The 15,513-nt window shown below is 43.0% G+C and overlaps 1 long non-coding RNA gene across 5 annotated transcripts in view; it reads right to left on the reverse strand.

Annotated features, from left to right (window-relative positions):
* LOC130362014 (uncharacterized) overlaps positions 1 to 15,118 on the reverse strand; it is a 36,164-nt gene extending 21,046 nt beyond the window's left edge. Inside the window, exons 1-2 of one of the 5 annotated variants that reach the window (XR_008891239.1) lie at positions 14,725 to 15,118; positions 7,894 to 8,015 (exon numbers count right to left, since the gene is read on the reverse strand). This is a non-coding gene — a long non-coding RNA (uncharacterized LOC130362014). The other 4 variants (XR_008891236.1, XR_008891240.1, XR_008891238.1 and 1 more) reach the window with 4 other exon arrangements.
* Between the last annotated feature and the right edge of the window lie 395 nt (positions 15,119 to 15,513).

Here is a 15,513-nt window from a genome sequence, read left to right on the forward strand (position 1 = left end):
CAGCTCATAGACTGCAATGCATTTCCTTGCAGAGTCCGCAGAAAGTACAGACGTTTATTCTTTCTGTGGACAGCGGAATTTGAATATCCATGCCAGATGTTTCCAGCACAGAAATTATGCTATGTGAACAGCGAAGAATCCCGTTGAAATCAATGGAACTGTGCTGTTGCGGAATCTCTGTGTGGAATTCTATTGTGTGAACATAGCAAGAGCCTTTCAAGGCACGATGGGAGTTGTAATTCTGCAACAACTGGAGAAACAGCAGTTGGAGAACACTAGTTAACGTGTTCATGTATATGAAATTGTTCTGAAGCAGCAGTCAAATTTTACACTACATAATTCTGCACATTTTCTGCATTTTGGACAGCGGATCAGTGTAATAAACCAAAAATATATATACCTTACATTGAATTCTTACATGCCACCAAGCTAATTCACATAGCTGGCTTACTGCCTTGTACAACTGCACAGTTGTAGAGAACAGTCATAGGTTACCCCTGTATTCTTCATACAATACTGCAATACTAGACAAATCCAAGCCAGGTCACTGTAGCAACTAAGAATTTCATGGTGGTGCCCAGGTATACCAGTTCTTTTGGGTAGGTTTTTTTTTTGTTTGTTTTTTTAAATTCTTACCTCTCTGGAGTTCAGCAGCAGATGCCTTTGTTTGGTGCTCTAGGGTCACCTGAGCAGTGAATATCAGGTAAACCCTGCAGTCAATCATCTGTCTCTGGCCATACTGAAGAATATGGAGAGTCACCACCGAGGCTGCTCAACCCACCTCCTTGTATGGTTGCATTAGTATCAAATAGTGCTGCTCTGCAGCTCAATTCACTGGTTCAATCTTTCCTTTTCACAATTGATCCCATCTGCCATATCATACAGCTTACTACACATGCCTCCAAAACGTGTGTGTGTAAGGCTGGGTTCACACCACGTTTTTCAAATACGGTAACCATATACGGTTTTCCGCAAAAAAAAGTATATGACCGTATCCGAAACTGTATGCATAGAGAATGCATTGTAAACCGTATTCCAAATGTTGTGTACGGTTGCATCCGTTTTGCCTCTGATACGGTTTTGCCGATTTTTCAACCGTAGGCAAAAACGCTGTCGACCACGTTTTTTGCCTCCGGTTGGAAAACCGTATGCGAACCGTATGCGGTTCTTTTAACATTGTTGTCTATGAGAACCGTACACAGAATTTCATAATACGGTTGCACACGGTTTTTCTAATCCGTTTTTGGAGTTGATACATGCGCAGATTGGAATTTCAATAGAACAATAGTAACTTTATTAAATTGCTGGAAAACTAATTCCAACAAAATAGCAAAACCGTTGGCAAAAACTGATGCAAACTGATAGAACCGTACGGGGAAAAAACCATATACGTTTTAATTTGGAGTCATACGGTTGCATACGGTTTTTGCCATACGTTTTTAAGCGGAAAACCGTATACAGTAACCGTATTTGAAAAACGTGGTGTGAACCCAGCCTTAGGATCACAGATTGAAGTGAACACTGTACAACCATATATCAGTTGTCTGCCTTATGCAGTGAATCCTGGAACAATTGCCAAGATTTACTAATACAGTACTGTCTGTCTAAGGGTTACATAATCTAAATTTAGACTAGACAGATGAGGCCACATTTAGGATAGGGGATAAGTTTGAGATCGCGGGGAGTCCCACCGCTGGGGCCCCCTGCGATCTTTCTGTACAGGGGCCAGGCTCTCCGGCCAGATAGCGGGTGTCGACCTCCACACAAAGCGGCGTCCGACACGCCCCCTCAATACATCGCTATGGCAGAGCCGGAGATTGCCGATCTGCAACTTATCCCCTATCCTTAGGATAGGGGATAAGTTGTTCACCACTGGTTCACCACTGGACTACTCCTTTAATAAATCTGGCACAATATTAGACTATTAGCCACACTCTGATCAAGGGGGTAAAAAACTAAAAATGTGGCTAAAGTCATATAACTGTTTTTTGTATCCAATTATGCAAGACCTGTTAAATTGTGCACCCAAAATGGATCTAAGGTTAGCATAAAATTCCGCAAAAAAAATAAAGTGTATATGAAGAAGACTTTACAAGAATGGATTGCCAGCTATTCCGATCGTTAATATTTTGTTGGTAATTGATTTTTTTCCTTGTTATACTTTAAGTACACAAAAGAAAAATAATAAAGAGTCCAAACTGACTTTGTATTAAACGGGTTCTCCCTTGTTTATACTGTTTTTTGTTATTATGTTTGTGTGTTGTGTGTGTATAAGTATGTGTTTTTTTTATGTGTGTTGTGATTATGTATTTTTGTATTTTCTTACCTTTTGTGAAGATCCGGAAGCTGGCCCCTTTTTCTTCCAGCGGCTTGCTGTTTAACCTTGGCCTCCGCCATGTTGTGTTCGGTAAGTGGGATGTCAGGGGGTGTGTTCTTGCTTCTGTCCTTCCTATCTTCTGACGTCCGAGGCAAATCTTTTCTTCCCGTTTCTTCTGTGGCTCAGCGACGAATCTGCGGCCTCTTCCGGCGCATGCGCAGGTAGTTTTTCTACCAATAAAGTTTTTTTTGTCTAATTGACAAACTGTCTGCGCATGCGCGAGTACGCAAGTGCTACACTAACAGCGTAGCCTACGTTAGGTCTACGCTAACAGCGTAGCTTTGCGCAGACAGTTTGTCAAGAATTATTGGTAAAAAACAAACTACCTGCACATGCGCCGGAAGAGGCCGCAGATTCGTCGCTGAGCCACGGAAGAAACAAGAAGAAAAGATTCGCCCCGGACGTCAGAAGATAGGAAGGACAGAAGCAAGAACACACCCCCCGACATCCCACTGACCGAACACAACATGGCGGAGGCCGAGGTTACACAGCAAGCCGCTGGAAGAAAAAGAGGCCAGCTTCCGGATCTTCACAAAAGGTAAGAAAATACATATATACATAATCACAACACACAAAAAAAAAAAACACATACTTATACACACAACACACAAACATAATAAAAAAACTGTATAAACAAGGGAGAACCCCTTTAATGGTATGCCATCTGAGTGCAAAGAGAACTGCCATAAACTTTATTTTGCCTAGACAAAGAATCCTGTTATATTTCTCATTGCGAACCAAAAGATTAAGTTGTTAGGTAGATTATATAGTTCAAAAGAAGACCACATTACACTTCTCAGATTATTTCAGGTCGAATTAGCATGGAGCGGTCATGTTATGTGGCGGAGATGGGAACAGTATGCCAAAGAGTGAACTTTGATCACAATAGGATATGGCTCATAGCCAAAAGATTTGACCTGACAAAATGCAGAAGCATGTGTGACATACGGTGGTGTAATTTCATGCTGAATCCTGGACGCAATACAGGCATAAAGCGAGGTTCAGAGGAGAAATTTCCACTCCATGACCAGAGCATGGGAGTTATTCAAGGACAAGCAGAGGACAGGACACATGTTGTCACAACAGTGCGCCTTACACAACACTAAAAATGACAATTATGTGAGGAGAGCACTTTTGCCTTCATTGGCATTCACGGGCAGTGTAGCATGTGTAAACTACCTGCAGTCACACAAAGAGTGGTTTCATGTCAAACTGCTGCAGGAAATGGCTTAAGAGTATGTGTGTCACTAAGGCTGCTTTCACACTAGAAAATTCATCCGTTTTAAAGATCCGTTTGATGTTCCGTTATGAAAACCCTTAAAATCGGCCATTAAACGTCCGTTAGAAAATCCCATTATAGTCTTTGGGATTTTTACATTATCCGTTTTAATCCGTTATGGTCAGTTATTAATATAGGTAGTTATTTTGTGATGGGAGAATGAACGGAAGAAATACTGCATGCACTATTTCTTCCGTCACAAAATAACGTCCGTTATTAATAACGGACTATAATGGATTAAAATGGATAATGTAAAAATCCCACAGACTATAATGGATTTTCTAACGGACGTTTAATGGCTGATTTTCAGGGTTTTTATAACAGAACATCAAACTGATCTTTAAAACAGATGAATTTTTTAGTGTGAAAGCAGCCTAAAATAATAGCTCAGACTTGTTATTAAGGGACTTCTTGCCTGGCTTCCAACATCTTGCATGTCAAGCTATTACGCTCACACAGGACAGGAATACTGCTAGGAAAAGGCCACAATAAAACCTGCAAACTACATGTACATGTTTGGCATTGCAAAGGGTTAAATCCATCAAAGACAAATCTGAACCTAAAAGACAACTTTCTACAGCAGATTTAAGTACAGATAATCTCTTAAGGGTATGTTCACATTTAGCCTATTCAAGTTTAGATGTTATGCCCTGGCCACTAATTGAAGGGGGGGGGGGAACAAACACATGCATGAAATCCACAGCATATATGCTATGTGTGAACATATCTTAAAAGGGGTACTCTGGTAGAATTATTTTTTTTTTTAAATCAACTGATGCCAGAAAGTTAGACACATTTGTAAATTACTTCTATTAAAAAATCTTAATCCTTCCAGTACTTATTAGCGGCTATATACTACACAGGAAATATTTTTCTCTTTTTATATTTCTTTTCTGTCACAACCACAGTGCTCTCTGCTGACACCTGTCCATGTCAAGAACCGTCCAGAGCACGAGAAAATCCACATTGCAAACATATGCTTCTCTGGACAGTTCCTAAAATGGACAGAGGTGTCAGCAGAGAGCACTGTGGTAGTGACAGAAAAGTGATCCCAAAAGAAAAGAATTTACTCTGTAGTATACAGCCACTAATAAGTACTTGAAGGATTAAGTAATTTACAAACCTGTTTAACTCACTGGCACCAGTTGATTAAAAATTTTTGCCACTGGAGTACCCCTTTAAGGTAACAGCATGGAAAAGCCACAACAAATTCCATGTGGGTGCAGCCTAAAAGGCCATGGTTCAGTGTGAATGCATGCTCAGATGATGACAGAAAAGCACCACCTTACACACAGCCTATGAGAAGTGGACAAGCTGTAGGCAGCTGTAGGAGTTTTTGAGTGACATGAATAATAAAAGATGCAGCATCCACATGACAGGACACTAATCCTGAAAGGAGAACAGGCTTAAAAAGAGCCATAATCTCTAGGAAAGTTGAATGTTTAAAGGTAAAGTTTTGAATGTAGGATTTTATTCGTAGCATACCACAGACTTCCTATCAAAGCATACTGCAGGCAGCCGCTACCCAGCCTATGACAGCTGATGGAGCCGTCACTTGTACCATATGCTTCATAGCTATGTACAGTCAACATTAGGAGATGCCTAACAGACACGTAGTATTAGCTTATATTGTACTGTTAAGCAGCAAGAAGAGTTGATAACTTGTGCTGCATATTTATGACTCAGTGATAGACAATCATCTGATCTCAATCGGTTTTACCAATCCTGAAATCTCTCCACAATTAGGTTCTGTTCACACGAGCATCATAGCTTCTGTTCATAACAGCTAGGAATGATTTTTATTTTTTGACTGGATCTCAATACATCCCATAGACTTTTAGTGAGACTGCCACGTTTACATTGGGGTTTCTATATGTTGAACGGCAAACGCATCAGCCAAGATTTATCAATAAGTCAGACAACAGTCTCCTGGAAGACTGGTTGATAACTGACCTCATCGGGCCGTCACTGGATGGACTGTTTTAGGACAGTCTTATTTTCGTAATTATAACTCAGGACTAATACGGACCCTTGATCCACTAAGCCCCTGAACCCCAAACTATTCTTCCGGGGCAAATTATACTCTTATTGATGTCCCTCCTCTTACAGTTTTCTTGTCCATATCTGAATACGGTGGTATGAGTTGGTTGTTAATGGTGTGATCTTGTACATATTAAAGTGTACCTGTCATTAACAAAAAATGTATATAATGTAGCTAATACCACTGTATATAATGTAGCTAATACCATTATATGTATATTTTTTAAATACATTAGTTAAATTTCTATTTTTTCCCCTGCAGCTATTGCATGTGTGTCTCTGTTAGGAGTCCAAATACAAGAAGTGTAGGAGGACAATCAGGACCCCGTGGACTGAGGACAATCAGGACCCCGTGGACTGAGGACAATCAGGACCCCGTGGACTGAGGCTCTGTGAAATGCAGGATGATTGACAATCCAGGAGCCTGCACAGAGGCTTGCTTGTCCTGCCCTTCCTGTGTTTGGACTCCACACAGAGACAGACAGGCAATAGCTGCAGGGACAGCATTTTTTCTAGGGCTGCAACAATTAAATCCAAGAAATCGATAAAATTCGATAACAGGATTTGTTGTCGACGAATCCAGTTATCGAATAAAAGGGAGATTCGTTGCAAAGGGACACCGGAAATCATGAAGCTGCTGCATGAGGGCTCGGTCGATCAGGCACTATGTCTGCAAGTCCTCCAAATCCCACACCACTGCAGCCTCTTTAAGTTAACAGTACTTGACCCCCAGCCCCAGAGCCCGGAAGGGGCCACTGGATTAATTTGCTGCGGGATCAGCTGCTGCTCCCGACTCTGTAGCTGCACACTGAGCTGCTGGAGACTGGCAGGGAGCTGCCCCGGCTCCAGGATCATTTCTCCAATCATGGCAATTTCGAGAGGCCAACGGCAGGGACTCCACCCATAGCGGGCATTAGTAACCCCAGCGGCAGTGGACAGGGCGTGCTGGGGCCAGCTGTCAGCTGGGCTGTGGAAATTCCCGGTGTGTAAGGAGATAGTGACAGAATGGTGGCTGCCCCGATACTACACTGGGATGTGTAGGGTGGAAGTCATGTTGGTGTGTGTCTCCGTCATAGTCTGCAATAGTAAGCTTGGTAGGGCCAGTATCAGTATATAATGTAAGGTGGCATGTGTCACCACTGCTGTGTCCCTACTATGTGAATATAGTATGTGACATCATGGCATGGGTCTGGTGGTGCCAGTATCAGTATATAGTGTGTACTACACACCACTGCTATACACATGGGGACACATGCAGAGCATTCCACCCTAGTGTCTTCTGCAGACGCCAGGGTGCAATTCTCTGCACATACCCCCCATGTGTATAGCAGTGTGTGTGTAGTACACACTGCTATACACATTTGGGGGGTGGGGGGGGTACATGTAGAGCATTGCACCCTAGTGTCTTCTTCAGACACTAGGATGCAATGCTCAGCACACACCCCCATGGTCATAGCAGTGTGTGTACTACACACACTGCTATACACATGGGGGGGGGGGGGGGTATGTGCAGAACATTAGCGCCCTAGTGTGTCTGTACTACATGCAAAAAACAACAACAACAACAAAAACAACACGACTAAGGGCCATTCTCGACGGGGGTACATACATACATACACACATACATACATACATACACACACACACACACACACACGTATTATCTACATTATATAAAAAGTTTTTGTTTTTTTGTGACAGGTACACTTTAATAGGAGCTTACTGTTATATCTACTTTGGGATTACTTGTGTCTATATGGGTGTGAGTATATATAACTTTCGCTCAGCACAATGGTTAAGTGGTAAGAGTACAGGTCTGGTAAACCAGGGCTCGAAAGTTCATCTTTCACAAGTGTGTCCTTGGCCATTTACATATGAACTGAATAAAGATTGGCAATTATGGTACATGCTGTTGTTGCTTTCTTGAGACAAAAAGGGAGTCTGGTTTTTGTCTCAGACAGATAGCAACCAATCACAACTCTGCCTCCTTTCGCAAATTCCTCTGGTAAAGTGGAGCTTTAGTTGGTTGCTGTATAAAAAACAAAACTCAGACACTGGCTCAGATTTATCAATCTGAAATAAGTGTTTCTAACTAGCAGCAATGGAAGCAAAGAGAAAATGCCAGTGTGAACACAGCCTATGTTAGTGTGAACAGAGAGAAAACCTTATTAAACCTATTTCATGGGGCAATTCTCACCAAATGTCAAGCTGGTTCTTCAGCGGATTAGGTCCAGCCATGTATTCCTTTCACTGGCTTTGAATGTGCATCCAGCAGAGCTTCTTTTCAGCTGCCTGCATGTCCGAGCTTTGCCTAATACTCTGATGGAAAGGAAACTAATTTTAGCCCAACACATCCTGTCATCGGTCAAACATCTGGACTGCCTTTAGAGGAAAGGTCAAAGAATGACTTCAAATTGTGGGGCTCTCATTCACATATCAGTACAGATATAATGTCCTACTAACCTAAATACGACATGTAACAGCTGAACAACAAGTAAAGTCAGAGGAACACCTTTGTCTGCTCTATTAGGCTATGTTCACACAATGGAATGTAGAGATGGAAAATTTCCGTATGGACACCGCAGAATGAACAGACATGATTGTTCTTTCCGCGGACGCTGAAATCTGAATTTCTGAAATTCTGTCATGTGAACAGTGCAGCAGAATCCCATTGAAATCATTGGGACTATGCTGCTGTGGAATGTCCGTGCGGAATTCCATCGTGTGAACATAGCCTTACAGTGTTCATTCCCCCAGCCGCTTTAGATACATATATTCCTCTGCTTTGATAGGAATCTAACAATTCCTGGAGGATTACAGTACTTGACTAATTATTTAGGGCCCCTGCATCACATTAAAGCTACAAAATATATCCTAACTTTCTACAAGGCTCCATTAACCTTGAACTACACTTGAACCTTTCTACAACATCATAGAAAAGCAGTGATTGATATCTGCGATGTTACGGCAGAACGTATCAGTCGAAGGCTGACTAAGCAACAACAAGGTCAGGCCACACAAAATGCAAGATGCATATCTAGAAGTCAGGAATTCTGTACTTTGTTAAGGGCAGTAAGATTTTCTCAATAGGCAGAACATTAAAGGCATGTTCACACAGGACTACATATGCTACAGATTTGATAAAGACTGTTGAGGATTTGCTGCAGACTTAAAGTAGATTTTGACTTCCCTATTGAAATTAGGAAAATCTGCAGCATTTCAGTGCTGTGTGGACATACCTACGTAACATTAAACTCTCTGGATCTTGCTTTGGCACATACTGCCTACTCAAACACTGCTGCAGACCAAGTGCAACCCTTCATGACAGATGTATTCCATGGCACTGGCCTATTTCAGCAAAATAATGCTCCCCACCCCCGCCACACTGCAAACAGTGGGGGAGATTTATCAAAACCTGTGTAGAGGAAGAGTGGTGCAGTTGCCATGGCAATCAGCTGGCTTCTTTGATTTTTCACAGGTCTCTAAAAATGAAAGAAGCGATCCGATTGGTTTTCACAGGCAACTGAACCACTCTTCCTCTACACAGGTTTTGATAAATCTCCCCCATTGTTCAGTTCAGGGTGTTAACGTCTCCAAATTCTTTAGCTATCAGTCTGTATCTGTTATGTGGAGGAAAAACATGGAGGCTCACCTGACAGGGCTTAAAGGGGTTCTCTGGCTTCACAAATAAATTTGCCTAGGGGAAAAAGGATGGTAGAAGACAGACACTTAAGGTATCTCCACTTGTGGCAACCTCAGCAACTAATGCCCAGGTATGTCCGTAGGTAGGTAGCCTATGGGGAGAGGGGGTTCTACAAAAATGAGGGAACAATTTGACTATTGTGTGGTATTCCAACCTGGAGACTATCTGCCAACTGTGGGGGACCCATTAACCTGTATTGTCCTAACTGCAAGGCCCTCCCAGCAAGGACAATATAGAGAAAATTATGGGGGGGGGGGGCGCGCCACGCTTCTCATGAACCACACCCATGTTGTCAGCACAAAGAAGCGACTTTAAAATAGGTAGCGTAGCCTTGGCCTATACAAACAGGCTGCCTCTGCTGTATTCAGCTACATACAAAATAAAGACCTTAGACCATAGGTTTACATAGTTCTGTTATATTGCTAGTCTGAATATTGATTCATTACCTCCCTATCATCTCCCACCAAACAATTTAGGTTAAATCTACAGACAGATATATGCAACTAACTTGCATATGTTACCGAAAGATGGAAACAAAGACATTTACTGAAAAGTGAGACAAATAGGTGTCTTCACAGGCAGCAGATTTCAGGTGCTTCTGTGGGAAAATAAAATGCACTATACAGTACTCCTTTATATCAATTATTAAAAAGAAAAACATTTCCTTAGAACACATAGAAAGTTTCTATTCAGACGCCCCACAATTTTCCCATTTTGTGTGCAAGACAGGCCCCTAGATTTTCAAGTTAAAGGATTTTTTTTTTCTTTGACTATGCTACAGGGGCTGTAAAGTTAGTGTAGTTCATAATATAGTGTCTGTACCTGTGTGTGATGGCTGCTCTCACAATTCTTCTGTGATCTATGTCCTAGTTTATTTTTAACAGGATACAAAATGTGTGTCGTCTCAGGTTTTCCCAGGTTGCAGTGCAGCTTGAGACATTACATCACGAGTCAGGTGTTCAAGGGAGCCTGTCTGTTTCAATGGGTGAAGCGACTGCTGGGTGGTAGGGAGATCATTCTGCACAGAATTGTTTTCATTTTACAACAGCTGGAGGCATCCTGGTTAGAACACACTGGTCTATTGTTTACAGCACAGCGTGGAAGCTCAGGTGTGCTTCAATGGGTGGGGTGGCTGATGTGTGGGAGGGAGAAAAAGCCAGTTCACAAAAAGAAAGCAGCAGCATTATGGTGGACTCACAACATAGCCATTTAGCTCCAAGACAAGCAAGGATCCTTCCTAAGCATGCCCATTACTGTCTGGCAGGTAGGTACTAAAGTCACCATATGGTGGATAACCTTTTTAAAAGGAGTTTTCCGGGATATAAAAATTGTCAGACCTGCTGGCAGTAAACAAAACAAAGAGATACATGCCTGCCGTTGCTTCCCCGGTAACCCGCTCCGGCCTCCGACGCGATCCTCTTCCTGGGGCTGAAGACGTCACACTGCTGCTCAGCCTATGGCTGGCCGAGATGGGACTTTGCTGCGGCCAGTGATTAGCTGAGTGCAGTATAACTCACCGACCACCAGCAACAAAGAGGATCACGGCGGAGGCCGGAGCAGGTTACCGGAGGAGCGACAGCAGGTTTTTTTTATTGTTTTTTTTACTGACGGCAGTTTGAATGACAATTTTAATATCCCGTAGTATCTCCAAAGAGTATGTTCACACAGCAGAATTTGCATGAAAAATTCCACTTGGAAATTTTGTTGCAGGAGATTCCCATTGTTTTCAATGAAATTCTGCTGCAATGTCCACGTGGCGGAATTCCTACAGCAGGTGTTTCCGCCATGAAAATTCTGATTACGCTCTCTACCAAAAGAATTAACTTGTTCATTATTTAGGCAAAATCCACATTAGAAATGCATTGCCATCTATGGACATGGTGCTTTTCTGAGCGGTCCTAGTACCAGCTCACCCACGTCAGAGACCTGAAGCAATCATGAGTTAAAGCCATGTGAAGTGGGAGGCAGCACATCTCACTTGCTGGCTGTCACCCAAACCCGACTCATTCCCAATAGATCAATGCATCAATGCAGTGAATGAGTTTGGATGGAGTAGTCAACTGAGAAAAAAAAAAAAAAAAAAGCACTTCACAGCACTCTAAATAGTGATCGCAGTGGGTCTCAGAATAGAGAACTAGTGCAATCTAAACATCTCAAAAGTTTTTCTAAATAACAGGCATGTGTAAGTTATACCCCCACTAGTTACACATACAGGGGAGGGGGGGGGTTAGAGATCAAAAACTTTTGAGGAAGAGTGGTGCAGTTGCCCATAGCAATTTTTTTAAATGCCTCTGAAGATTAAAAGCCATCTGATTGGTTGCTATGGACAACTGGTCAACTTTCCCTCTGCACAGATTTTGATAAACCTCCCATGTTCACAAAAATCCACACCCATGCTCTATACAAAGCCCTATTCAAGTGTATGAAGCCACTTTTAGTTGGAAGACTTTTTGCAATAAGTTTGAATAATACCCTAAATGTCATTTATGAGAAAGCCCTTTTAGCATGCTATTAACCCCTAATGTGTATACATGTCATGACATTGTTAAAGGGGTTATCCACCATAAGGTGATTTTAGTACGTACCTGACAGGCAGTAATGGACATGCTTAGGAAGGATCTGCGCTTGTCTTAGGGATAAATGGCTATGTTGTGAAGCTACCATAACACTGTGGCCATCTTTCTGTGAACTGGTATTTCCTTTTTCAGTTTTCTTTTTTTGACTACAAATCCCACAATTCCATTTTCCTCCCTCCCACACATCAGCCACCCCACCCATTGAAACACAAATGAGCTGCATCCATCAAAAGACCTGTGGTTTTCAATCAGGGTGCCTACAGCTGTTGCATTAGTTGCAGATTGATCTCTCTCCCACCAAGCGATCCCTCCACACATTGAAGCAGACAGGCTCCCTGTCATCAGCTGACTAGTGATGTTAGGTCTCGGCCACATTGTGACCTGGGAAAAATCTGACAGTCATTTTGTATGCTGGTAAAAATAAATATTGGGGTAAAAATCACATGAGAATTGTGAGAAAACTGTCACACACAGGTGCAGACACTATATTATGAACTACACTAACTTTACAGCCCCTGTAGCATAGTCAAATAAATAAAAAAAATCCTGGAATACCCCTTTAAGGATGTATAGCATGCGCTCGAGTAATGGCAGCCCTCAGCTGATAGCAGTAGCTGGCTAATAGCCGGCACGTGGCTTGATAGCTGGGATTGATAGAGCCGGCTGCAGAGAGGCTCTATAAATCAAGCGCAGAGCACACACATCAATGCAGTTCTGTTGAACTGCATTGATCTGTTTGAGGAATCTAATGATTCCTCCTAAAAAACTAAAAAAAATGTAAATAAAGGTTTAACTCACATAGAGTAATCCCTTCCATATCAAAAGGATAAAATCACCCCCTTTTCCCGCATAAAAAAATATATGTAAACAATACAAATAAACAAGTTTAGTATCGCAGCGTGTGCGTAATTGTACGAACTTTTAAAAATTAAGAAGTACCGGTCACCAAATAAACTGTTCTCAACTACCTCAGGCTATGTTCCCAAAGTACTCCTAACACCCCTCCTGCCCTTAAAAACAATTTCAGAGCTTTAAAAAGCTGTGTATCATACTGTTCTTCTTGCTCACATAGTGCAATTTTGCAGCAGGAGAAAGTGGGTGTTTCTCAGCAGGCATGACATCACTGAAGCCTGCTGGGAGAGCACTTCCGCCCTTACATGGTTGCAGTGCTGTGATGAATAGAAGACCTCAGGCTCTGTGCATGTTTCAGTCTGTGTTGCTATCAGTGAGGCTCTCCTGCAGCTTTCTGTGAGAATCTGTGGAGCTTTCACTTTCTGCGCAGCTGACAAGCTCAGTGCAGAAAAAAAAAAATAAAAAATACGTCCCGAGTTCGGACTCCTGCCGGGTTGGGAGGAGACCAAACTCACTATTAATTGTGGCAGGGAACAGAACCGAGCCACCTAGTCGCTGTTTTTTATATTATATTTTAAACATTTTTGTTGATAATTTTAAAAACAAGCGAATGGGAAAGTGTCTAAACACAGATCACTATATTGAAAGTTTTATTTGGTGACAGGTACTCTAACATTTGTCCTGTACGGTGAATGTCAAAAATTTTTATAAAAAAATATAAATAAAAAATTATTTTTTATCACATCCCAGAAAAAAAAAAAGGAAAGAGCAATCAAAAAGTGATCAATACCACAATGGTACCCATAAAAATTACAGATCAGTGCAAAAAAATTAAAAATAAATTCTAAAAAAGTTTAGAATTTCAAACTGGGTAGATTGCTTTTATCAGACTGACCTAAAGATTCAAGATTACATGTTAGTTTTACTGCAGGGTAAATGGCATTATATATATATATATATATATATACATATACACACACACATACACACTGCCATGCATTACAAGACTGAACACAAAATAATTCAATTTTTCCCAGAAGATGTTGTAGAAAAGCGAGGAGACAGATCACTGGTGATCAGAGGCAGTGAAGGGGAATGGAGGTCAAGGGCACCTCTCACCCAATAAAGATGAGCCCATGTGTAGCCCACAACATCTGGAGTGGTGTAGTCTGATCTACTCCTTGACAATTTACATGGAAGCAGCTAAGAGTACATAACCAGACTACACTGTTTGTAGTCTGTAACCATGGAAACCCTAAGGCCTAGGAAGCTACAGAGCATTCCAAAGATCCTGCTATAAGGAAAATAGCCATCAGTGAGCAGCATGTGGCCTTCTGAAGGCCGTCCAGGTCACCGAGAAGACGTGCAGCAAGTAAAGGGTTACACGGCCGCTGGATGGGGGAGGGTAGGAGCCGCGGACACCCTCCTCCTCGCACCGTGCCCTTGACAGCCCGCACTCTCCCTAGCAGGGATCAGCCGCCCAGCAGACACGGTTTCCGGTTTCCCACAAGTTTCCTACTTAGCTCACAAAGTTCCCAGGCGGGGCGGACGGTATAGCGGCGGCAGGAAGGTCACTTACCGGAGCGCCTGTGAAGGGCATAGGGACTGGCGGGGCAGCTTCCTGTGGGATACAGCAGCACTGTGAGGAGCCGCCGCCGCCGCTCTCGCCATATTCTTTGTTGGAGTCCATGAACTCCCTCCCTCTGTGTTTAACCCTTCCCCGGCCGGGCACCCACCGCGCTGTCACAGCTGTTCCAGCAGCCGGGCCGCCTTCTCCTACAGCACGGGCTCTCCGTCCTGCGCTTTCACACGTGAGGAAGTTGTGGCGGGCACCCGAGAGAACACACGGTGTAACATGAGCGCACACCACACAAGCAGCTCAGCATGGCATCCTCACCTGTGCGCCAGGTCCTCGGCTCCTCACTGCTCGCACTGCCCCATGTGATGTGACCCCATGTCCCCCTTCACTACTGTCAATGAACTCCGGAATACAGCGCGCGCCCCCCAAAGTGGGACGGTCTCTAAGAGACAGCGAGCCAGTAAGCGCTTAGGGCGGTACCAAGTGCAGATAAGGGGGGTGGGGATTTCCCATGCTTTGTCCTACTGAGGCGCTTAACTCGTTGATAAAGTTGTGGGGGTGCGGCTATGTGTCAGTGAGATGGTGTATGTCCTGAGAAGAAGCTGCACAGGGCTGGCTTTAGGGTAGATTGCACCCTGTATATTATTAAAGTGCCTCAAAGCACATGCTCTTTCCCTTCACCACACAGAGAGATTTATTCACATACAGGGGTGTAGAAATTCAATACAAAACTACTTGTCCATGGGACCAAAACGGAGTAAAATCTACATTCTGTGGTTTGGTATTTTAATATATATATTTTTTTTACATTTATGTAATTTACCATACGGGATACATAATGTTATATTTTAATAGTTCTTAATTGCCAGCCGGGGCAATCGTTGCATGTTGGCTATTAGCGGCATTCCCCAGGTACTGAAAACAGCGGGGGGCTGCAGAGTATGGAGTGGGCACAAGTCCGGAGCCCGCTCCATACACCCCTCTGAGTGCTGCTGTCCTTGTCGGGGGCTTTCAGGTCCGGCCCTGCTTGCCTGAAGCCGAGCTAAGGGCCTGAAAAATTCACCTGCCTGGCGCCCGGAACTGCATGTCCAGGGCGTCGGGCGATAG

This window comes from Hyla sarda, chromosome 3, assembly GCF_029499605.1.
Source record: "Hyla sarda isolate aHylSar1 chromosome 3, aHylSar1.hap1, whole genome shotgun sequence".
NCBI classification, from domain to species: domain Eukaryota; kingdom Metazoa; phylum Chordata; class Amphibia; order Anura; family Hylidae; genus Hyla; species Hyla sarda.